At 48.4% G+C, this 25535-nt stretch overlaps 1 protein-coding gene across 1 annotated transcript in view; it reads left to right on the forward strand.

The window, feature by feature from the left end:
* The first annotated feature begins 9747 nt into the window (after positions 1-9747).
* LOC103260409 (RNA-binding protein Musashi homolog 2) overlaps positions 9748-25535 on the forward strand; it is a 218979-nt gene continuing 203191 nt past the window's right edge. The window contains exon 1 of the mRNA XM_021712346.1: positions 9748-9895. The gene's annotated coding sequence lies outside the window, so the exon portion shown is untranslated. The remainder of the gene's footprint in view (positions 9896-25535) is intronic.

Consider the following 25535-nt stretch of genomic DNA (forward strand, 5'->3'; position numbering starts at 1 on the left):
GCAGCTCTGGTATTTCATATGCAGAAACATTTGAGGGAGTGGACCTGAACATCTCTTTACTATGGAGGAAACAAGCCCAGAGGGGTGCCCTGGGCTCAAAGGAAACCTCAGGCCAGGGGCCACCCAGGGCAGGGGCTTTGGCTCTAGCCTGCTTGCTTCTGTCAACACTGCCCCCTGCTGCCCTCCCGGGGCTGTGGGACTAGGCCTTGGTAGGAGGCAGTGACGTAGTTAACTCACTAATGGGAGGATCAAGTCTTTGTATTTTGCTTCCATTGACGGGATGGGTTTGCAGAACCACCCACACTCTTGCCTGGGCCTGGTGACTCATGTGGACAAGATGGCTGATGGGGTGGGGGTGGGGGTCTCACTCCCTCCAAGGCCCAAGGCTGACTCTTTTTAATACATTTGGTACCAGATTTCTGCCCCGAGTACTGTAAAGTCCATCCCCACACCACCTTCCTTGGGAAGTGTCCCCTCACCTTGCATGCCGCTGTCTGTGTCATTGTCATTGCCCTGCAGCCTGCTACTTTCAATTGCAGGGAGGTAGATTTATTTTTTTAAAGAAGTATAAAAGTATCAGCATATAAACAGACCTCTGCAGTGAGTTGGAACTGGGCTTGAATCTCACCTGTGGGACTGAATAATTTTGTATGTCTCTGAATTTTTTGGAGCCTCTGTTTTGGGAAAGGAGTACCCTATGATGATATCGAGGGTTGAAGGCATCTTTATATCTGCCCCTCTGTGATATTCAGTGTAGAAGTCATCTCTAATCAGGGTTGCTTTCTTTTTCCTTTTCTCTCAGCCTGATTCCATTCTTTCTTTCTTCCATTTTGTGATTATTTAAACTCATCCATATAATTTCAGGCTTGTAAGGAACGTTCTGTGGATAATTTGGCATATGGGAAGTACTTAGCGTGTTGCCTGGCGCACAGTAGGTATACAAGCAACACTAGTCATTGCATGTATAGTTGTTTTAGGCAAAGACAATACCTGCAGGGATTTTGTTCATTATTATTTCACTATTAATTCACTCTCATAGCTTCAGAAGTGGACACCAGGGTGGAGGGTACCAAGGAAGTTATCCCTCCCTCCACATCAGACATTCCCTTGACAGCTCCACATTTAAACTGGGCTTCATGTCAGTTTGTGGGCTTGTACATAGGCACAGCCAATTTTGATCAACCTTCTAGAGACATTTACTTTCTTGGTTTTCAAGCATAAATAACTTCACTTTTCTAAAGGGGGGTTACTGTAAGATTCAGAATATAGAGAGAGTTTTGTCTGGGGGTTTATTTTCCTTAATAGCACAAAATTTGTTGGATTCTGTAGGGTTTTATGCAGCCTGCCCAGCAGTTAGCCATCCCCACCCCTTCTACCAGAAGACATGGGTGTTTTGTTCTCCACTGGCCTCTCCTCGGTGTGTTTCTTCTTATGGAAAACAACCCACCACCCCAGGTTCAGTTGCCCAAGATGAGACTGGGTGAAAATTGAGAGAGGATGTTGACAAGACCTTGGAAGACCCAGAGAACGGTGGGGTGTGAGCAGGGGAGGCAGCGCTGGCCCTGGGCCGTCTTCTCCTTCCTTTCTTCCTGACAGGTGTATAGAATGGCATCTCCTGCCGGCAGGCTTAGGGCCTGGAATATCTCTGGCAGACAGTGCTGGAAACTTGATGCTCAGATGATTTCCTGAGAAGAGGGGAGTCTAAGAATGCTTACAGAAATTGCTGTCATCAAAGTTAGAGGGGGAGAGGAAAAGCAGGGGATGGGAGAGAATCATATTCTTACAAATCAACTTCAAAGGAGTTAGGAGTCCCCTCCCACCTGATGGCTCCTTCCCAACCTTGGGGAAACAGGGAACATGATGACTGGGGCTTCAGGGCCCTGGGGACAGCTTGGTACCTCCTGCAGCCTCTCTGTCTACCTGGCTGAGGTTCCACTCCTGATTCCAAAATCCAGCCAAGCTGGGGCTCAGGAGAGTGTGGGCTGGGTGGGACCTTTGGCTTCAGGTGACTTATTTCTGGCTTCAGTCACATGGAGCCCTCTGGGAGTGGGGAACCGGATTCTCGCTTTTCCCTGGCCGTTCCGTCTCCAGCCAGCCCAAGGTTCAGCAGAATCTTGATGCCGTGTTTGTGACAGCAGCTGTTGGTGCTGACTAATGGGACTTCCTGGCAGCTGTCCTGGGCACACGTGGCTTCGGCAGGAACTGCTGCCCAACCTATGTCCCAACCACCCAGGAAGGGCCTGGAAAAGGTGCAGAGAGAGGCTGCTCATGCAGGAAAGCCCCAGAACTTGGTGACTCATGAATCCACAGAACACAGTTAGAAGGGCCAACCTCCATTCTGCAGAGGGGAGAACTCGGGGCTTAGGAGGGGCAGCTGAGGTAAAGAGCAAGATAGGGACTGAGCTGACACTTAAAACCATACCTCCTCTCTGCCCCTGAGAGGGAATGAGGCCACTCTGCCCTTGTGAGGCAGGCCTGTCACGGGGCTAGTCTTGCTTGGGCTCCCAGGCTGGACATTGTCACTCATTAGCTGTGGATCCTTGGGCAAACCTTTCGCCCCTCTGAACCTTAGTTCCCCCAGAGACAAAATGGGATAATCACTGTCCCCGCCTTGTAGGTTTGTTGTAAGAAGACATGAGGACCCAGGGCAGTGTGCCCAGCATGGGAATAGTAAACCTCAGCAAATGCCACTTTGCTTCTTCCTCATTAAAAAACTAGGCAGATGCTTCTCTTTTCCATCAACCCAGTGGCGTCTGCGTCAGATGTCTTAATGGAAGCTCTGGAACCGCAGCTGGCATCCTCCCAGCCCTGGTGGGGACGGGCAAGGGGCAGAGCCAGGGAAGAAGTCAGGAAAAGACATGGGGCAGTCTGAGTGCTTGCTGACTCCCGTCCTTTTCCTCTCTCCCCAATTTCTGCTACTTTCAGGTCTTAGAAGGAACTCGGGGCCTTTTATGGCCAAGTGTTACCAAGCCTGAGTGACCCTACGGACTTCCCAACAAATGATCACAGCCCTACTCATGGAGCATCTATTAGTGTGCCATCCACAAGCCTTAGGAGGCAGAGTCTGTCATTCCCTCCAGTTTGCAGTCAAGAACACAGGGGATCAGTGTGGAGAAGGGCCAGAGGCATTCACTGCAGGGCCATGGGATGACCTGGGTCCCTCCACTAGGCCATCCTGTTTTGTGCTGGGGAAATTTGTCTCTGGAAGAGCAACAGAGATCATTCTGGTTGTCCAAAGTCCTGGTGGCCTCACTTGCCCTCTGGAGGCCACATCTGGGTGACCTGTCTTTGCATGTGGCCCAGGCAGGAGAAAGGGTTTTTCGAGGCACACCCTTGAAAAGCGATAGAGGACATTGTAGGGGCGGGTCCCCCCACCTCCCAGGCTGTAATTAAGCCTCTGCTTACTCTGCTTGTCACCCACCGGCTCTTGAGGGGTTCAGATAACATGACTTTGTGCTCAAGGCCCTCTCAGCACTTGAAATAGGAGGACTCATCTCAGCTCCCAACGTCTGCAGGGCATGGTGCCCCTTTTTCTCCCCACAGTGTTGAATCTTTAAAAAAAATGGGGTATTCGGTCGGAAGAGTGGCTGATGTCTGGGTCTTTTTCGTAGAAATTCCATGTGGATGTTTTCCCCAGGATGCACCTCCCGTGTCCCAAGGAGAGACTTATCAGTTAAACCTGCCTGGCTCCAGAGGAGTCTTTGCAGACTTCCTGGTAAATACCCCAGGGCCAGGAATGCGTTTGTGAAATTTTTAGGAGATGATCCCAGAAAAGCCTCCTTCGGTCACCAAGCCGCGTGTTTGTGTCTGGAGATGAAGTGTGCGAAGGAAGATGTTTGCTCCCGAAATGAGACATTTTGTACAATGCACATAAGCCTTTTATGTGACATTGAAGTCAGATGCTGAGCTGTCAGTTGCTCGGGTTTGAAGTTGAAAGTTGACTTTACCTCCTATAGTGACAAAGTTCTGTGTCAGCCTGCATTTCAATTTCCTAGGATTTTCATCTGTCTCCAGCTCAACTTGGTGTCTTCAGCACCTTTATTTTGTTGTTGTTGTGTTGTCTGTTTTTTGGTGGTTAGGGAGGGAGGGTTAGTGACAGGGCAAGGGGGGGTATTTAATCATTTATTCTTTTTAGTAGGTTTAATTGTATAAAGATTATAATGCATACAAACGTCTGTAATTAGGGGAGTTGGTTCTGTTAGACAGTGTTTTAGTGAAGAAAATTATAGTGTTCATAAGCTGTTTAAGGGGAGGCAGCATATATTAACATGCAACTAGTTTTGTTAATTCATGCTGAGTATTTACCAGTGCTTGCTGGGGTTGTCACCCCTGATTCCAAAGTGTGCCTTGTCCCTGGGTGCTTCCTGGGCTTCTTTCAGTGGGACCAGGCCATTTTTCAGAATATGGAGCTTTTTCTAGGGACTTAGGAGACCAGACCTTATTCTATGACAAAATGAGTTTTATTCATTCATGAGACACATGTTTAGGAGTTACCCGGTCTGTGTCCAGGCAGTGTTCTGGGCTCTGGGGATATAGAGGTGAATAAGACAGCAAGTTCTTTGCTCTCATGAAGTTTGTCATACAGTGAGAGCCAGATGGCCCATGAAATGACATGTAAGTGAACATACTACCTCCCGACAGACACCAATCAGGGCTGGGAGTAGATGGAACAGCGTGTTAGGTTCGAGAGGGACTGGGGGGTGGGCTGGGAGTGTTGATTGAGGCGGACCCCTCTGAGAGGCCTCTCTGGGGCATGTGACTGTCCCAGGACAGAGATTTCCAGGCAGAATACACGGCCTTTTGTGCAGTCACCAAGGTAAGAACAGGCCTTTTGAGCTCGGGGAACAGAAGGAAGGAGGTGGGGCTGGTGGACAGAGAGCAAGGCCGCAAGGGAGGTGAGATAAGGTTGGAGAGGTGGCAGGGTCAGGTCATGTGACTCTGCCATGGGACAGGTGGGAATTTGGATGTGTTTTTAGAGCCCTGGGGAGCTAGAAGGGAAGGACTGGTGAGAAGGGAGGAGTAGGATATTCCGTCCCTGCACAAATGGCCCTCTTTGGGCTTCTCTGCTACATGTTCTCAATGTCAAGGATACCAAACACATAGAATAGGGCCTTTCCCTGAGGGGTGAGCTTTTTAGGCCCCAGCAGAAGAGCCCAAATGTCGATACCTTGAGAGACATCAGTTTGATAAAAGGCTGATCACTGGCTGGGTTCAGTGGCTCAGCCTGTAATCCCAGCACTTTGAGAGGCTGAGGTGAGTGTATTGCCTGAGGCCACGGGTTCAAGACCAGCCTGGGCAACTCGGGGAGACCACATCTCTATAATAAATCAAAAATTAGCTGGGTGTGGTAGGGCATGCCTGTAGTTCCCACTGCTTGAAAGGCTGAGGCGGAAGGATCACAGGAGCCCAGCAGGTTGACACTGGAGTGGTCATGAGCGTGCCACTGCACTCCAGCCTGGGCGATGGAGTGAGACTCTAACTCAGAAAAAAAAAAATGACTGATCATTCATTAAACTCAGAGAATATTCTTATAGCACCCACCAGGCTGCAAAAGAGATGTATGCGTGTGCTCAAAGAACAGCAGTGGTTATAAATGGCTCCATCTGGGGACAAAAAGCATGGGCTCTGAAGGATGAGTGGAGTTTGGTAGAACAGATGAAAATGGGAAAAACTTTCCAGCAAAGGGAACCCACATGGACAAAAGACACAGTGTATTAGGGGAATGCCAAATGATCTGCTGTGGCAAAAGATGACCCATTTGGGAAGCAAAATTGAGGTCAGGTTGGGGCAGATCTTGAAGCTTTGGACCATATAGTACGGCTACACTCACATGGGCTTTTATGATAAGTTGCTTCATAAAAGTTGAATCCAAAAAAAAATTCATATGCTCTGAGGAGATTGATCGTTACCCTTAATGATTTGGTCAGCTCTGGCAGTTCAAGCTTAAAATTTTAAAAAATATATTTATTTTTTTACAGATAGGGTTTTGCTCTGTCGACCAGTTTCGAGTGCAGTGTCATGATCATAGCTCCCTGCAATCTTGACCTCCCGGACTCACACAATCCTTCTGCCTCAGCCTCCTGAGCAGGAAGATCTACAGGTGCATGCCACCAGGCCTGACTAACTTAAAAAAATTTTTTTTAGAGACGGGGTCTTGCTATGTTGCTCAGGCTGGTCTTGCATTCCTGGCCTCAAGCAGTCCTCATGCCCTGGCCTCCCAAGTAGTTGGGATTACAGGCTCGAGTCACCACACCTGGCTTAAGTTTTACATTTTAAGTCCTCCTGCTCTGGAAAGGTGAGCCCTGAATCGAGCAGTTGTGGAAGGCCTGGTTCACGTTCTGTCTTGACTCATACTATCCCATGAGTATGGCCCAGCTGACTCAGCTGTCCAGTCAAACCCTTGGTCAGAGAATAAGTTTGTGGGATGACATCAGGAGTCTCAGGTTTCATCGCCAAGGTCCCAGCAGCCCCTTTCCCCTTTTCCATCCAGCAATGGGGAAGTCTAGACAACCAGTCCCCTGTGGGTTGCATGGCCCAGTGTCTGTGTTCTCAGCCATTGTTGTCTGGAACCCCATGCTTGGCTTCCAGAATGTCACTTTTGGCCATCATTGCTCTTCCCCTCTCCTCCCCTTGGTAATTTACTTCTGGCTGAAAACCTCAGATACCAAGAAGCATGTCATCTGAACAAGGGCGTGTCTCTCCTGGTCGTTTGGGGGCGAGTTGTGAGCGCTGAAGATGGATCAGTTTACATTTCAGCTGAAGGAGTGTGCAGATCCACAGACACATTACTGAACACCAGGCAGGCATCTGAGTGCTGCCTCCGCAGCGGGCAGTTGCTGGGCTCTCTGGTGGGCGCGCTCCTTGTGGCCTTGCTGCAAGACGATTCGCTTGAAATAGAGATGTTCCTTTTTTTTTTTTTGAGTTGGAGTCTCACTCTGTCGCCCAGACTGGAGTGCAGTGGCCACTCCCGGCCACCGCAGCCTTGACCTGCTGGGCTCCGGCGATCCTTCTGCCTCAGCCTTCCGAGTAGCCGGAATTACAGGCGCATGCTACCATGCCCGGCTAATTTTTTGTTACTGTAGAGATGAGGTCTCACCTGCCCAGGCGGTTCTCGAACCCTAATTGTTTGTGGTGTGGGAAAGCAATACCATAAGAAGTAATTTGCGTAGGCCCAGGGTGTGCGAGAAAGCGCCTGCCTGACGTGTCTTTCTTTTCCATTAACATTTCTGTGATAAACAGCTTAGATGCACCGAGAAAAATTAATGAAACTATTGTAACAATCGTGCATATGTAGGTAATTTATTAAGGACAATTAAAAAGCTTTAAAAATCATCCAGGAGGCAAAATGAACAGGAAGATGGTGTGTGGTGGGTTCTGGCAGGGAGCCGGCCCACGGGTATGTGGAACAGGTTTTTCTCTTTCCATAGCCCTCAGTCTCATCAGAGCACATCTGTGGCAGGAAGCATGCAATACCACCTTTGAAGCTGCTAACAGTAAACATTCCGTGCTGGCTCCCTGTGTCCTGAAGCCAGAGAGACGTGTGGACATATAGGGGGCCATGTAAGGGATGACTCTGAGGTCCCGGACCCCTGTCCGAGAGCCACTTGACTTTATTACCTTCCTTGGGACTCAGGTGTGCTTGTCCCTGGGCTCACTGGGTAACTCTGGGTTATTGGACTTTCTTTTGTGTTGGCTCTGGGAGTCTCAAAACCAGGGGAGAGGCAGCAAGGGAAGCCCAGAGAGGCTAAGATGGCACTGTCATGGTGTCATCCGTCACTTATTAGCTTGGACGTGGGACTGACCTCTGTGCAACTGCCCAGAGCCCCAACTTCCTAATCTGCAAAAGGGGCATCATAGTTAGGAGTAAGCAGAGGATTAGAGCGAGGACCACACAAGATCATGCATGCAAATTGCTTAGCTCCATGTCTGGCATGTGTATAGTAGGTGCTCAGTAAATGCTTAATATTCTCTGATATCACTAAGGGCAACATTATTGCAGTGTTGGCTGAAAGCCAGTGCTAATACTCGGATATCTGACTCCAAGACCAGTGTCCTTTTCAGGACATGCTAATACCTTCCCACTCATCCTGCATATCCCCCCAATGCAGCCCTTGTTTTATAGGAATGCCAACACCATGCCTTGCTCACTCGGCCTACTGAAGTCTCTTTAGAGGGATGGGGCTTCTCTGCCTCTTCCTGGTCTCATCCCTATCCCTTCTCCACCCCTGTCCTGGGCCACGGCCTGAGAACGACAGACCTTCCACACCTTGGGATTTTCTTCACATGTGCAGAGGACTGGGATTGCTAGAATTTGTTTCTTTTTATTGGTTGGTGACCCAAGAAATCTTTGACCTTGTAAAACCATCAATTTCTCAAACGTAGATACATTTAATAAAGCGAGGCTCTGTTAGCGGATGGTGTTGGCCACTCTCTGGGTAGCTATCTTCATTTTATTCTGTTTTCCTCACCGCTTGATCATAGTCACTTAGGTTATGTGTCCATTATAGGCATATGCATCTATTTTCAAGAAGTAATTTTTAGTTCACTTACTGACTAGAAAGGAAAATGAAGTGCTTTAGCGTAGACACGACAGATTTTTTTTCCCTTCCCGTGCTGCAAATGAGCAGTGAAAAATTACTCGCTTTTGCTATTAAAAGCTATAGCACTTGTAAAAAATAGTAAATTATAGGGACATTACCAAAGTTTATAGGCACTAGAATTTGACCTTCAGCAAATTCAACGTTGTAGGGGAACAGGGTTTTTCTTTTCTTTCTTCAAAACGAAAAATGAGAGGGAGGAAAAAGATTTATTTTCTTCTGGAGCTGGAGCAGCAACTAGAAATGGTATTCCCTAGCTTAAAAAGAGGGAAAAGAAAGACTTTATGAAATTATGTAAAGTCATACAAGAAGTCAGTCTCCTTGGAGAATATTAAAACCTTATAGAAAAGGCAATAGTTTCTTTGTACGGCTGGTCCCCCCCCCAGCTCTTATTTTGTATATATCCATACAGACCTTTTTTTGTGCAATTATGTACTCTTCTGTATACTCAGAGAAAATGATTCAGTATTGTGTTGCCTTTGCAGGTTTTCCATGTTCCCAAACTTTTTCTCCTTTCCCCTATTCTTTCCTGAGACTTAGCTGGAAGAAGAGAGATGGAACCAGTGTAGTTTTCTTTAACGTGGGGTTGGACGGCCCAGTGGCTGGTGGTGGTGTTTCTACCCTCTCCTCTCAGTTCTCCTGGGGCTTCATGAGCCTTCCTTGATTGTTAATCCAGGCTAAGACTGAGAAGACGGATGGTTGGAGGACGCAAGTAAGAGGTCAGAAGAGTGAAGAGCTGGGGGCTAATTAAGTACCAAATATCTGTGCCTTTAGTTAGATCCAGATACTCTTCTGAACCAGGAATGTTGAAATTCTCTGTGAGACAGTTGTGCCCTTTGCGGAGTTCTGAACATATAAATGTGTGAGAATGTGGGTGTGTGCATGCGTTTGGGCACCCTTTTAAGGGAGGGACTTCAAGGAGAGGCCGCCCCCTTCTTGGCAGTTATTCTTGTCCTGAAATGTACACATGAGATTCTTAGCTGAATAAAGCAGCCGATGTGAGTGACGTTTGAGGAAGGCACCTTCAAAGAACCGGTTGTTGTTTCTGGAACAGCAGGCTGATCTGCACATGATGGGCTCCTGGCTGTACTGTGACATATCTGCCGCATTAAGTGTCAGCCTGGGGTCCAGCCTCTCTGGGCATCTTTCTGTCTTTTTTCCAAGAGCAGAGGCCCCATAGCTGTTGCCGGATTTTCACAGAGAATGGGTCCCTAAGCTCATTCTCACCTGCTCCTACCTCTGCTCTGAGGCCAGCGGAGAAAATTGCTTTGGTGCTTTGCCACTCTCTGAGATTTAAGGTGGGAAGTTGAAGTCGCAGACCCTTAAAAAGTCATATCGTGACTCGGGACTTAACAGCAAGACAGGCACGAACGCCTGGTGTGGCCAGCTTTCTTCCTCGCACCCTTGTTAAGTTCCAGTCTTCACAACTGCTGCCCAGCAGGGGCAGTTTGGGCCTTTCAGAAAGAGGGGAGGGACAGGGTGCAATCTGCCACCTCCACCAGCCGCCTATGTGGTCCCAAAAGTGAACGCTTGGGGAAGAAGCGCCTCAAGGCGTCTGGAAAGTGTGCAGCCGAGAACCCCTGACCCCAGCAAGCTTTGCTGACTGTTCCCATGAGTGATTGCCCATCTCTTTCTTTCTTTCCTGAGGGGTAGTTCTCCCTTGCCCTCAAGTCCAGCTTCCCTGAGATGAGCACCTCTGGCTACACCTTTGTTCCTCAGGCTCCAGTCAGAAGATTGGTAAGGATTAACTAGTGTGGCCGACTTCTCTAGATGTGTGGTGGAGGCTTGCCCAGCTGGTGTCTGGGACAGAAGTGGCTGTCAGGTCCTCATTGTGGCTGTCTGGACAGTGCGTCTCATGCAGTCCTCTTCTCCTCTTCACTAGAACATTAGGGAGCCTGGTCTCCAGAGAGGGAGCAGTTACAAACTGTCAGCCTGAAGGGACCAAGGAACCCCGTCCACCCTCCCAGAGGGAAAGCTCTTGCCTAGGACCACCTTGCCCACAAGCATGCCAGCAGCAGACCCAGGACGAGAAGCCAGGCCTCCTGCCTGCTGGTTGTATGCTCCATGCTAGGCCAGAGACCCCTTAGCTGTGGGTCCTGGACTCTTGGGCAGCCAGGTTACAGCAGCTGCCTTTCCAGTCCATCTGCTTCTTCCTTTAATGATTAGGATCATTAAACGTAGACTGGTTTTTTTGGACTTAGAAACAAAAGGAGGAGGGACGACCTTGTACTTGAAAAGGCTGGTTCCTAAGATGGTTCTAATCTGAAGGCCTGAATTCTCTCACACTTGCAGTTTTAATGATAGCCACCTCATATTCAGTGCCCACCACATGCCAGGTGGTAAGCAAAATGTTTTTAGTGTGTAGTCTTGCCTGTTTCTCCTACTCACCCACGAGGGTGGTGCTGTCAACATCCCTGTCTTACGGGTGAGGACCTGGAGTATGCCCTCAGTGACACAGCCGAGAGGTGGGGTCCTGGGATTCAGCTGCAGGTTCTGACCTCAGATTGGAGAAGGATTCTACATGGCAGATGCAGAACAGAACTATCTGGCCAGACCTGGCCGAGGGACTGCATCTGGTTGAGGGGCTCCTCACCCATGCTTGCGGTCCCCACCCTGCAAGACCACCATCTTGATTTTCAGTGCATCTTGGGGAAGCTTTTGAGGCTTGCTGTCCCTCTCTTGTTGTCCAGGTGATGAGCAACTTGGAGTGAGCCGTATCTCTAAAACTTCCTATGTGGTGAGGAGGCAGAGGTGTTGCGGGACACTTGAGTTTGTGTGCGCATCTCAGCTAGTAGAGGGATGCAGCAAGATGCTTAATTCCATCATGGACCAGTTGCGTGAGTGGATATGAGCATGACCTTAGGCCAGGCATGCTTTTGTATCAGTTTGTCGAATCCTCACCACAGTCCTTGGGATAGGTACTATTATTATTTCCGCTTTACACATGAGGAAATGGGGCATAGTGACTTGTTCAAGGTCGCACAGCTAGGAATTGGTAGAGCCAGGATCTAAATTCCCCCACCCCAGGACTTCTGCCCTTAATCTTCCTCATCATAAAGCATGGTTGAGTGAGTTCCCTTCAGGCAAACAGGACTGTGTGGCCCTGTGTTCTGTAATCCAGCTGTGGTTGTCTAGGCCAACAACCAGGGAGATTTCATTCACAGAGTGGGCCCCTCAATGAAATTAACAGCCACCCAAAGGCCCAGTGAAGAGGACTGTCTCCCCCAGGAACTCTGGGCTGATCTTGAGCACATTTGTTACTTGTGTTATTGAACTGAAGGAGCCTGGGGCCAGGTGATGATAAATCCATGCCTTTGGTGGCCTCTGGAAACAACCAGGAACTGTGGATAGTCAGATGGCCTCCTTCCTGTGTTACCACAATGGGGCTGGTGTCTGGTGGCCATGTGCTTCCATTCAGTGTTCTCAAGGACAGTCCAGAGTGGTTCCAGCTTGCCTCACCCTCCCTAGAGCTGCCGATGGCATATGTTTTTGAGATCTGCTTTGACCTGGGTCTATGGCTTTGGACCTTGGCCGTGGAGTAGAATAGCTCTCCATAGGCACATAGCCCATGTGGTGCTTAAACTCTTCACTGGGTTAAAGCCACCAAAGAGAGCAGTGCAGCCCTCTGACCGGGGAAGCAGGGTGCTAGCATGGATCCTTCTGGAACCATGTCTCCATACTGGCCCTGTCTGCCTCTACTTCCTTAGTGGGATTAGAAGACCTGGCTGGAGTCCTACTTTTGCCATCACCTTGAGGCAATCAAGTAACCTCGGAGAGCCTGGTTTCCCTGCTTACCTAATAAAGTTCTTATGAAGTGTCTCGCTCATATTCAGGTGCGTGGGAGGTGCTTGGTGACTTCAAGTTCCCTCTCCACGCCTCTTCATGTGGCTCTGAGGCCTGCGTTAGAGCTTCCCTTTCTTTTAGAGTACTGCCAGCTGTCTATTGCGGCTCATATCCTAAACGGTCTCTCTCTTTGGTAACTTTGCACAAAAGATGGTTTTGTGGCCAGCCCTGAATAATGCAGCGAAGCCCCTGCTCCCAGCTCACACGTAGGGAGCTGCGGTCACGGTCAGACCACTTGGCATAGATCTCGAGACTTGAAACGGGGGGCTTGAAGCCATCGTTTGTGAATTAGTATGTTTTTCTCTCTTTTGTTTTTGGTAAAACCAACTTCCTGTACACTCGCTTGTGTTTTAAAACCCTGAAACGGAGACGGCTCTCAGCCCTTGTCCACTGCTTGCCTGGTTCATAAGACGGTTATGAATTAAAGATTATAGCCGTTAAAAGGAGATCATCTTTAAACAAACTCAGTTCCCTCTCCTCATGCCCCCTGAGTGTTTAAGGTTTTGTGTATAGCGAGTCCAAAACAAACAGAGATGTTCTTGTGAGATGTGGTGAGCAGGGACCAGAGACCGCAGGAGAACGAGGGCAGCAGAGGGACAGTGGGGGAGAGGCGGCGATTGCAGTTTGGAATTGTTGGCCTCCCGTTGGTGTGCTTGGAGAAGCAGGGCCACATGGAGGGCTCAGCAGAACCTGCCTCATGCCTCTTTGCTGTGTAACTTTGGGAAAACATTGGGTTTGCCCCTCTCCGACACACATACACGCACGCTTGTGTACATGCATACAGACATTCCCATCCCAGCTAATGTGTGGGTGTTATGTACAAACTCTACGGGCAAAGCTCTGCAAATTCATTGGGAAAGAAGTGTGGTAGAAACATCAGCAGGAAATTTTTTATTGAGTGCCTCATCACTGCATGTGAAGATGGACCTGATGCCCCCTGGGGACAGAGCCCTCATGAAACTCCCCTAAAGCTGTGAAGGTGAGGGATCTCTGGGTGCAGAGTAAAAAGCATTGATCAGCCACGGTCCTTTACCAGTAGCAATCACGGGCGTTTCTGAGCTTCTCCCTGGGGAGACAGAGATGTCAACAAGCAATTCCTGTTCTTGGCAGGGAGCTAGTGGGGCAAAGGACACAGGTGAGAAGGGATGAATCCTGAGCACTGGTCTGTTTGTGCCTCCTCTCAGAACATCTCAGAGAGGGAGTAAAGGGTGCGAGTGCTACTTTGCCCTGTCTTGGAGATGGCTGTGCAGATTTAGGCTTGGTCAAGGACTCTACCAGGGTTCGTTCTCAGGGGCATAATTGGGTGAAATTCCAGACTTGCTTCTTCTGGGTCAGCAAATCTTCACTGTAGATGTTGATGGAGTTCCCAGGGCTTCATCATCTTAGAGTTTATTTTAGGCAGATGATTGCCTTCTGGGTCATTCTCAACCATTTAAGTATCCTTGGCAGGAGAACTTATCTGAATGGGCCAAGGCTCTGTAAATTGGGAGCAAGGCACATTTTCCCACCCAATCCCCATGTACCTGGGCCCTGTGGTTTCATGGGCACTTCATCTGGAAAGTTCCTGGCTTTGGGGAGGAGAGGAGGAGAAGTTTGGCAGTCTCTTGTTCCCAAGGGCTAGAGTTTTACGTGGGGTCAGACTGTTTCTTGATTAATTGGTTTTCAAAAGAGAAACATATTCTTTCAGGATGTAATGTCTCTAGGAGAAAAATAATTTATAAAGTAGTGGTGGAGATGTTAGAGAATACTCCTGTAACTCCTATCATTTCAAAGTTAGGAAATGTGAAGCTCTAAAAGAGTGATCTTAGAAAATTTCACAAGATCCCCATTTCTCTGGGCAGAATTGAAGTCTAGATGGAGGACTGAACATTTTCCCCTTTGGGCCACTTTTCCTCAAGACTGAGGTGTTAGGAGACACAAGGGCTCCTTGGCCAAATAAATGTAGCAACTGCTGAATTAAGTGTTTGCTAAATGCAGGACTTCTCAGAGTCTTTACTCTACTAGCAAGTGGTCTGATTTTCTAAGAGCTCATTCCTGAACTTATTTGGCCACTGAACTTATTTTAAGGAGACTCTCACAGGACTGATGTCTCTTGAAACATTCCTTGACAAACTTCCTCAAGTCTCCTCCCCCATTAGGGCTTCAGATTCCCCAACTGTGAAACAAAGGAGTTACTAGAGTATTCTCTAACATTTCCACCATTTCTTGTTATTTTTTTCTAGAGACCCTATGTCCTGAAAGAATATGCTTCCCTTCTGAAAACCAATTAACCAATAAATATTGGGAAGTCAGATGAATGCAGACTTGATAGATTGAAGTCAGATAGATATATTTGTGTCAACTTAGGATATACATATACATAAATATATCAGATGTCATACTGTGTACATAGTATATATTTTAAATATATCAACTTGATTTTTTATGTATACATATTTTATATGTGAAAGCGTATATATATAGATATGATTCTTTATGTGCATATGTGCATACATACACATATAATCTCTCAGTGGCCATCAGAACTTTAGGTTGCAGTGCTACTCTGTTTTAGTCAAAAGCAAAGAGCCTTGGGCCAGTGTGCAATTTCAGGTGGATTTTTGGAAACTGGCAGAGCCTCCTCGTTGATGACTTCTGTGGGAACACAAGGTCTGGGACTGAAAGCCTCTAGATATGTGGAAGGGGAGCTACTCTCCAGCTCCTAATATTCTCTACTTTCTTTGCCTCTAAGTGACCCACAAGAAGTCCAGCTGCTCAGGCTGTAACTCAGGCCATCTACCATATGAACTCCAGAAAAAAATCGGCTTCTTAATTGTTTCTGATACCACGTCTTGAACTGGGTTTGGTGTGTGGGAGGGTGCCCTGAACCACAGGAGGAGAATTGGAGAATTTCCTTGCCCATCTCTGTACTGTGGTTGACAGGCACCTAGCGGGGGTTTGCGTTGTTTGCTTTGGATAGCTATGGCAGCTCCTTGTAATGGCCACCAAATCATTTCAACTTGGTCTTGGCACTGGTTGTTTTGCTGCATCGCTCAGAAGAATGCCTACCTCTTTGTATAAGTTGGATGGACAGAAGCTTAGCAGGGCAGGCCAGCACTGTTCAGTGTTTTCCTTCCCATTTAATGCATGTTGAGTGAAACTTGAGTTTAGGGTATTTATGTGGCACAAAAGTTAAACTGTTTGTGGTGTTTTGGGACTTGGGCTAAATGTTTCTCACACACATCCTTGTGACATGGTAAAGACTGCCTCTGTGTTTAACTTGGGTTGCTGTCAACTTTCTGTGGAAATGTTCTTTGCTTAATTTTGGGGGGTAGGGGTGGGAAGGTGGTGAGAGAAAGCAAAGCAGAATATGGGGATGCCATGCTCCAGGTTGGACTTTCTAGAAAAGGATGTCATGTGACCTCAAGATGGGAAGGGAAAGATTTGGATGGTCTGCTGTGACTTTTGCTCCTCTGACATCAGAATGGTAGGAGGTCCTGAGCCTTTGACCCCTGGCTCCAGGTCCTTAAATGTTCCATGGTTCCCAGGAGAAGGAAGACTTTTAGATGGGAACGCTGATGTTTGATTAGCGCAGCTTTTAGTCACTACTGGCATGTGTCTGCTTAATCATGTACCAGTAGGGTCTGACTGAGAGCCAGACATGGTGCTAGGTCCTGGAGATAGGAGACACAGCCCTTACTCAAGTCTCCCAGGGAGGCAAAGTAATGTGGAACACGTAGTCAAAGTATGACTTGATGTGTACTGAGACGGAAGCATGTACACAGGTGGGAAATCATGCAGTGTTGGAAGTTTTCACTGGGGAGAGTATTAGGGCACGTGAGGCCTGAACCAGGGCTAGAAGGCCAAATCTCATTCACCAGGAGGAAGAGGAGGGGGCCAGGGTTCCAGAGGAAAGGAGCAAAGGCCTTGGGGGGCAACCCAGCCTGTGAGTTTGGAGAACGATGGCAGTTTTCAGTGCCCAGAGGGATAGGGAGGTGAGGGATGATGACAGTAGGTGGAGGTGGGGGCAGATCTCATAGACACTGGGAAACTTGTGCATCAACCATGAGGAAGGGGAGCTTTGGAGCTTCAGAGGGGAGGTCACCATTGAACGGGGGAGAGAGAAGAGCCTTCTAGGCAGAGGGTGGGATCTGTGCATAGAAAGCATGGTTGGCTGAAAGGGCAGAATGTGCTCTGGGGAGGGTAGCAGGCTAGATTGGGGGCTTGTGTAGCCAAAGGTGGGAGCTGAGGTGGGAGCCGCGTGTCATCTACCCACACTCACAATGCTCAGTGCTGACCATCTCTTGCAGAGGCTGCACCTTTCTCTGTGAGTGCTTCAGTGGAAAGTTAGATTTGGCTGTCCTGTGGGCCTGGGGCAGGAACTGAAATCACCCCTTGTTTCAGCACCCTGTTTCCTCTGAAGTGTGACGGACACTCCCATAACACTTGAACATATGCCCGCAAGGCCAGGTCGGGGGCTGACTGCTCCCTGCCCTTGACCCCATACGGAGTGCACTGCACCGATCACAGGATGCAGCATCGTCACCCAGTCTCTGCTGGGCTCCACACACTGACAGCCTTTCACCTGCTCCCCAGGGCCACACGGTCATCCCAGGCAGCTGTTCAGTGGTAATTAGTCAACCCAAGCCTTACAGGTTCAATGACTCATTGTCTTAAATTTTAATAAGTACAGAAAAACAGAGTGCTGATTTATTAAAAATTAATCCTCCTAAGAGGTAGCCTCAGCAGAGAGGCTTGGATGGAGGGAAAGCAGAGAGAATATTGGAGGAAGCAGGAACCTTCTTGTTCTCGAGGCCTGCCTGCTGTGGGAACAACAAGGCATAGCCCAAACCCTCTACGCAGTCAAGGTCGGACTTTAAGAAGGAGATGGTGACCCTGCACAGATTCCTTCCTTTTACTTCTTCCTTGTTCTTTATCTTCTTCTTTTCCCCTTCTGTATGGGTTTCCCCGGACTGCTCTACCGAGTTCTGCAAACTGGGTGCTTCACCCACAGAAGTGCATTGTCTCAGTTCTGGAAGCTGAACATGTGGGATTGAAGTGTGGGCAGGGTCAGCTCCTTCCGAGGGCTGGGAGGAAGCATCTTTCCCTTGCCTTTGCCCTGGCTTCTAGTGTCTTCCTGACAACCTTTGGCGCTGCTTGGCTTGTAGACCCATCACTCTAGTCTCCATCCCCTCCTTCACGTGACCTTCTGTCTGCGTGTGCATGTCAGTGTCTAGGTTTCCCATTTTGATAAAGACACCAGCCATATTGGAGCAGGGTCCCTCCATATTTCTGTATGTCCTCTTCCTAATTATATTTGCAACAACCCTACTCCCAAACAAGGTCACATTCTAAGGTACTGGGGGTTCGCATTGCAACTTATCCGTTTTAGGGGGACACCATGCAACCTTGTAATGCCTTCTTTCCCTCTCCATTCTCCTTCCTCTGCCTTCCCTGACACCCTCTTGTTCTCTTGCTTATTCTGACTGACTTTCTCGCTCCATGCGTCTCTTTTGCCACCTCCCCTGCCCAGCCCTTCATGGTTCGTCTTACTATTTAGGTCCCAACTACCAGCCAGAAATGGACAGATACCTCCCTAGGACTCCCTTCCCTGCCTTCTGCATTGGTGGATGTTGGGCCCATGTGAGCCCAGAACATCTCACTCATAGCCTCTAGATTGCCCTGCCATCCTCAGACAAAACTGTTCTTTCAGAAGACTGAAGAAGTCCCCTGTCCCAGGTTCAGTTCCAAGCAGGGGCACGTGGGTGTGGATTGGGGAAAAAAAAGGTGTCTATGTGAGTCTGCACACTTGAGAGAGAATTCTCTTCTTTTGATAGAAAAAGATTCCAGCACAGGGCAGGCACATCCCCTGAATGAGCCTTATCATTTAAAGCACATCTTCCTCAAAGGCAATCCATTTAGGTGAAGTGCAGAGACAGCCAAGTTGAAATTCAACGAGAGGGGAATGTTGGCCCCCAAAGCATTATGGGCCATTAAGTCTGTAATGTGGCAGAGGCCTCTGGGTAGTCAGAGTTCCTTCCTTCCCTGTTAATTGCAGGGATGCTGTTACAGCACATCCTTTTATACTCCGTGTCATACCCACAAGTACGCAGACATATTTTCTTGGTGTTGCCCCTTCCTTGGGCACCTGTGTCAATGACAGAGGCTGATGAGTATCCAGGTGACCCCCTCCTTGGCTCTCAGTGAAAACCATGGGGTCCCTCCCACCACAGGATTAAGGAGCTACAGTTTGCTTAGCAGGAGAGCCCCCTTCCCTGCTTATGGTTTGGTGGACCCCAGACCTGAGCTCTGGAAGAGACACAGACAGACACCTGGGTTCTCTGCTTTCTCCCTTCTGCTAGAACTCTGGCCTCCTTGATTCACCAAGGATGGCTTGTTCTCCGCCTGGAGTGTCAAGCCTGCATTGAGAGGGGAGGGGTGGGGCCAGACCCTCCAGCATTTCGTATGTGGTGGTGAGGTTGTTGAGCAGGGTGGCAGGACCTTTGTCTGACTAGGACCAATAGTTTTGAAATGACTTGAAAAACAATTGATCTTGGGGAATTTCCAGCATGAGTAAAACCTAGAGACTTCTCAGGGTTTTGAGAAAGCCACCCCCTGTCAAGCCAGTCACCAGTTCCTGTCTGTACGGTCTTTCTCCCCTCAACCCTGCTGAAGCTGCCTCTAGTCCAGACCCTGGTCACCCCCTACCCAGGGCTTTGCCCTACCCTCCCAACAGGCCTGGTCTCCTCCCCCAGGGGCTTACGCTGCCTCTCCTTCACAGTGGCATGTTCTGATCAGAATTTCCAGTGTGTCCTCTCGACCTTCCAGTCCCTTCCCAGTCTAGTCCAAGCATATTTCCATCCCCATCCCTGTCAGTTCAGCAGTGTGACCCCGCTGCCCCAGCCCCCTGGCTGCCCCCGGCAGCCCTGGCCTATACAGCACATCAGATGTGTCCAGCCTAGAGTAACCATAACTAGTCCAACTTGACAGTCTTCAACACCAGGTCTGTTCATTCCTCTTCTATATTATCCAAACAGAATATCCCTCTTTGTCATTTCTGGATTCTTAGACTGGAACATTCCATACAGAATAGGTTATCTAAGTATCTGTCTGCATCTCTTCTGTTTTTGTCACCCACTGAGGTATCTCTCTACCTTGTCTCCTTGCCTGTTAGTTTGGTAACATAAATGTTTGTTAAACTGAATCAAACGAAACAGGCAATAAGTATTTTCAGTACATATTTTCTGGACTCATATCTCCTTGGTTGGTATTTTGGAGGATGGGCTAGGGAGTTGAGTGACGAAGAAAGGAAAGAAGTGACCTAGAAGTGGAAAAGCAGAGTTGTTTTAGAAGTAGTAACAAAATAGAGAAACAGGCCACCCTCCTGGAAGAGGTTGAATGGGTCTTGAGCAGGGAGGTCAGACGGGGGTACAGCATGGTCAAATTCGTTTCTCTGAGGAAGGGTGTAGGAAACAGGAGCTCTGCCTCGTCCGCTGAGTGTGGCTCAGCCTCTTCAACTAGAAGGAGGAGATGGCAGAAGTGGGGCACCCTCCCACACTGGCACTCTGGGTACACTCTTTGGAGCCCTGTGAGTTCTCGGTGGGCCACTCTGTTCTAGACCCTTCCTCTTTTCCCTGATATTGGTCCAACAGGCAGCCTATAGAGTGACCGTCCTGCTTCAGCTTGGCAGGAAGATGTCCAACCTTGCCAACAAGTCCTCAGTTCTGAATTGAAAACAGTCCTTTTCCTTTGTCAGAGACAACAGAGCCCTGTGAGCCATGCCCACCTGGCATGAGATACTGTATGAAGACATGCACTAGCTTCCCACATAGGTGGTATGGCCTTGCTTCCTGTTGACATATCCATCTTATAACTACCCTGAGACATGCCCCTTAGATCATGTGAATGTTTCTCAAAGGCAGAAAAAAAATTTTTTTTGAGTTGAAGTCTCACTCTGTTGCCCAGGCTAGAGTGCAGTGGCATGCTCACGGCCACTGCAATCTCGACTTCCTGGGCTCAGGCGATCTTTCTGCCTTAGCTTTCCAAGTAGCTGGAACTATAGGTACACACCACCATGCCTGGCTAATTTTTTGATTTATTGAAGAGACGAGGTCTCACCAAGTTGCCCAGGCTGGTCTCAAACTCCTGAACTCAGGCAGTCCTCTCGCCTCGACCTCCCAAAGTGCTGGGATTACAGGCTTGAATCGCCACCTCTGGCCGAAAATACTTTTTGATGGAACCACCAAGAATGATTTAAACATGAGATATTATGATGATCCTTTTCATTATTGCGTATTTCTGTTCGACATGATTAGATGACTTTTTCTGAAAACCAAAGTTAAAGCACAGAGGCGGTGTTTTATTTAAACTAGAGCCAGCCCAAGGCCCATTGCAGATACCGTTTCACAGACAGAGGTCTTCCCGGGCTCCTTTCCCTAAGCATGAGGTAGACTGCTACCTTGGTTTTGTTGGAAGCTGCTCTATCTTTTTACTATGAAGTAAGTTGCTGTTGGCGCCAAACTGTTGGACTTAGGAGTCTTGGGAGTGAGTGGAGGATAGGAAAGGGGAAAAAGGAGGTTACTGTATCCCAGTCTTTTTGTTAGTAGTTCTGCATCCATAAGTCAGGCCTCAGCCAAACCCATGGGGGGCCGGTGTTATCCTTAAGTTTTCAGAGGCCACAGAGCCCGATAATGTCCTGTAGGTGATGTCCTGTGCTCTTAGCCTGAATGGCCATCCTTTCCTGAATTCCACCTTCTCCTCCCACCTCCTACCTTGGTAAGTTCGGAGCAGCCAAACTCCAAGTATACTTAGCAGTGCAGCATTTAAGACCCGAGAATGCTGAAGAACATACAGCTTTATTGCAATGCTTTTAGAGAACGTTCACTCATCTCAGCGCCCGTAGAAGGTTTCCAAAGTCTATTAGGCGGCAAATGCTTTCATGGCTTTGGAATCATAAGGTTGATTTGAAAAATTGGCACCTAATGGCTTACAACTGGAATAAATTTCCTGAAATTGGACCTCAGAGAGAGACTTGGGTACACGTGAGGCGGCCTCTCCCCAGCTCAGCACATGCCACGCTCTGCTAAGGGGGCTGCTCACTGAGGCCATCCGGAATCGGAGGCCCCCATAATTAGGAGAGAGGCCCTGTCACTCTTTATATCTCAATTTGGACCCAACATTTAGTAGCAGTGACTGTGGGGAGGCTTCTGGCTGGAATTTCTCCCCACTGGCCTTTAAAAGGCCAGGGCCTGAGAATCCCTGAAAAATTAATGGGGTCTCCATGGGTTCTTTACACTTGCTGGTAACCTGGCCTCTCTCAGGCCCACTGTGGCTCTGTGGCATAATAGCTGCTCAGCAGCTGGTCTTTTGTATGCAAATATGACCTAAAGAAGTACGAGAGGCAGCAGGCTATTGTTGCCTGAGACTGTGCAATTTCAAACAGACAGGCTTTTAAAATATTCCAGACAGATATTGAAAATGTCAGCAGCGGGTTTCTCCCATTTACTCCTTGCCCAGCTCTCTTTTCCTCTCTCCCTCCCCTGCCACCCACCCCACCATAAAATATAATCAAAAAGCTAGTAAATAATTTAAAGAATTGCCTCAAAGGATTTGCAGACTAAAAAGAGACTCCCCTTCTCTGGCTTCAGTTGGGAGAAACTGTTTTCATTTTTTTTCCCCAAGATATTTAAAATATTCAGGAGTGTCCCGCAGGGTCTTGAACTCATAAGTGTCTGCATTTTTCTCACTATACCCTCATCCCCTCTTTTCTTTATTGATTTTTTTTTTTGTAAGGTTGCTGTCGGCAACATTTAGGTCCAACTTTCAAATGAAAATCATATTTCAGATACTGGTCTTAAGTCAGACCAACTGAAAGGCTGTTTCGTTCATCCGAGTTCTGTGTCCCCTGCTCTTTAGTTTAATGAGAGAGTGGAGGGACTCCTGGCTGCTGTGATTTTTCATCCTATTAACTCTTTTCAAAGGGATCCCTTATCTTGTGAGCAGAAGGGAGTGATGTCTTATATGTGGAGGCATTGCGCATCTTCCCGAAACGTAATCACTCCCTCCCTGCTCACCTTGAGAAGGGAGAGAAGTGGTCACGCCTCTGGGTAGTCAGAAGCTTAGACCGGGATAAGGGTTCACGGATTGAAAAAACTTCAAGTCAGCCCAATTCTGGCCCCTAAAGACATGCTCCTCCTCAAAGAACTCTCAAGGACATATGGATTTCTGGGTCTTCCAGCCGTCCTGGGGCCAGGAATTTGGCTGGCCAGGTAGAAAGTGTTGTGCCGAGGCACAGTGAGTTCTTGATAAGTATTGAATGGATGGATGGGAAGAAGAAGTGTGAATGGATGGATGAACGAAAGGAAAGAAGGAAAGGAAGGATGGATGCGTGGATAGAAAGGCAGATGGAGGGTGGATTGGATGGGTAGAAGGACAGGTGAAAGGAATGGCAGACAGGTAGACTGATAGATGAATGCATGGATAAATGAACGGGTAGATGGAAGGACAGGTGAAGAATGAGCAGAAGAACGGATGAAAGGGAGGCAGGATGATGGGTGGAAGGATGGGGGGTTGTTGTTTGGTTTACCCTCTAGTATTTGTTCTCTTGTACCTGTGTTCAACAAGAGGGCATTTCCTGGTCCTCCTAAAGAGTGGGGAAACTAATCTAGTCAAGAAATTCTATCAGTGTCCTGTCCTCCTTGAATACTTACAGAATACTTACCCTCCAGGAAGGCCATTCTCCTTGCATTCCTTTCTCTTAAAAGGGTGATATTGTGGCCGGGCGTGGTGCCTCAGGCCTGTAATTCCAGCACTTTGGGAGGCCGAGAGGAGACGATTGCCTGAGCCCACAGGTTTGAGACCAACCTGGGCAAAAGAAGACCTCGTCTCTACAACAAATAAAAAAATTATCTGGGCGTGGTAGAGTGCGCCTGTAGTTCTGACTAGTTGGAAGGCTGAGGCAGAAGGATTGCCTGAACCTAGCAGGTCGACTCCAACTCAAAAAAAAAAAGGGTGATATTGTACATATACAGCCCACCTTCACTCCTTTTGGAATCACCCCTTTTTCCTTTAAAGGACCTATACACTGACACTCTCTGGCCCGTGGCTGGGGGATCTGGCAGTTCTCTGCCAAAGATTCAGTTGTGTCCTTCCTGTGTCCAGCCAACAAAGGTCACCTCCTTGGCACTGTGGTCCATCGACTAAAGCTGTTGTCTCAAGCCTGGGAAAGTAAAACCTAGTGGATAAGAGCTCAGGCTCCAGGGGCAGATGGAGCTGCGTTTGAATCCCTGGTACCACCACTTACTATCTAGTATGTAACCTCTTAGAGCCTCAATTTTCTCATCTGTAAAATGGGGTAGAGTCTTCACATCAGGGTGTTGTGAGGATTAAGTGAGATAATGCACATGATCTTTAGAAGCTGGCATTGGCCAGCACATTGTACTTCAATGCAATTCATGTAGTGTTTGCTGTTATCGTGACTGGGGGTGGTGGGACTGACATCTCCCGAGGAGGAGAGATGAAGAATCCTGGGCTGCTGGGATGTTCAGGCTCTCAGCTTGCTGAGGTATCTTGAGCTGTCATCAGTGACAGGGGGACACAATCGGTTTGGCACCGTGGCTGCCCAGAGCACTGGTCTCTCGGGCCTCATTTGGGTGTCCTGTGTGCTCTGTTGCTGTTTCTGTAAAGAGCAGCTGAGGATGGTGAGCACTGGGAGAATCTGTAAGGAAGCCTAAGAGGTGTCCTCAGCCGACCTCTTTCTCCTTGAGATGGAGTCTTTTCTTCCTCTCCTTTAGTTCTTATATCTGACCCCTGGTAGTTTCCTCTGTCCTCCCAGTGGAGGACCTGACTCTCTTCCACCATCCGTTTGCATGTCCCTCTAGGCTTAGACCCCAACACAGACTGCTGGAGACCAGCTCTCACCTTCGCTTCTGCCTTGGAGAGAGACTGCTTTCAAGTTGGTGACAGCCTCAGGAGACTGTGGCCGGCTCCAACAGCCCCTTTGTGCTCTGAAATCCAGAACAGCCCTGACCTTGTCAGCTCTGAGGAACCTTCCAGAAAACAAGAAGTTCTGAACTTCTGCCTCATCTCCTCGTTCCCATTCTTTTTAAAGCCCCTAAGAAGGGAGATGCAAAGTCCATGATCTGTAAGCATAAAGGATTTTAAAACTAAACAAGAAAACCAATTATTTTTCTAACTGCTTTAGTCCTTCAAATCTTTCACTGTAATGGAGATTTAGAACCCATCACAGTTGGGCTATTATTTCTGTGTAAACAGTGTCATGCCCTATTGCACCAAGCAAACAGTCAATTTTTTCCATTACACTTAGACACAGATGACGAGGGTGCTGAGTCGATGGTCTCTCGAGCAGGTTTTAGTTGATGGAGAACATGTGACTGTGTCCAGAGGTGAGGAAAGGGTTAAAGTTTACAGGGGTTTTCGGTTCTCACCCAGGGCTCACCTCCTTGGCTCCAAAGCTATATTAATCTTTGGACTCTGGCTTGAAAACCTCCTTTTTGCGGAACAGAAAGGTTGGGGAATAGGAAAGCACTGCTGGGACCCGGGGCCAAAGGGAGAGCAGGAACGCAAAGTTCTTTAAACTGATGGGATATGGTGCATCTCCAGCGTCCCTGCCTCCAGTCTCCCTTCTTGTAGATGGTTCTGCTCATGAACCTTCTAAAGTACACATCTCATTTTGCATTCCATTGCTCGCAGCCCTGATTTGTAAAACCCAGAGGGCTACAGGGCCCACGGGCTCCCATCCTGCAGTGCTCACCTGGACGTCTTTGCTTCTCCAACACTAATCCTCTTGCAGTTCCCTGACGATACCACATTGCATCTTGCCCTCTGGCACATCTTCCCACCTCTTCCCTTTCTCTGGCCTGATGCCTTTTCATCCTCCAGCATCCAGAGATGCTGCTTCCCCCAAAGCCCGCCCTCAGCTCAGGGCTGGATGCATGCCTGTCCCCTGCTGCTCTGTGGTTCTCTCTTTGATCATGCACCACTCTGTATCATCATCTGTCTTCTCCAGTGGAGTATAAGCTCCTTGAGGGCAGCCACTGTATCCTCATCAACTTTGTACCTCCACTGCCTGGCATAGCTTTGTCACATAGTACCTTC

The sequence above is a fragment of the Carlito syrichta genome, unplaced genomic scaffold (genome assembly GCF_000164805.1).
Source record: "Carlito syrichta isolate Samal-C Ts95f unplaced genomic scaffold, Tarsius_syrichta-2.0.1 Scaffold303195, whole genome shotgun sequence".
Classification (NCBI taxonomy): domain Eukaryota; kingdom Metazoa; phylum Chordata; class Mammalia; order Primates; family Tarsiidae; genus Carlito; species Carlito syrichta.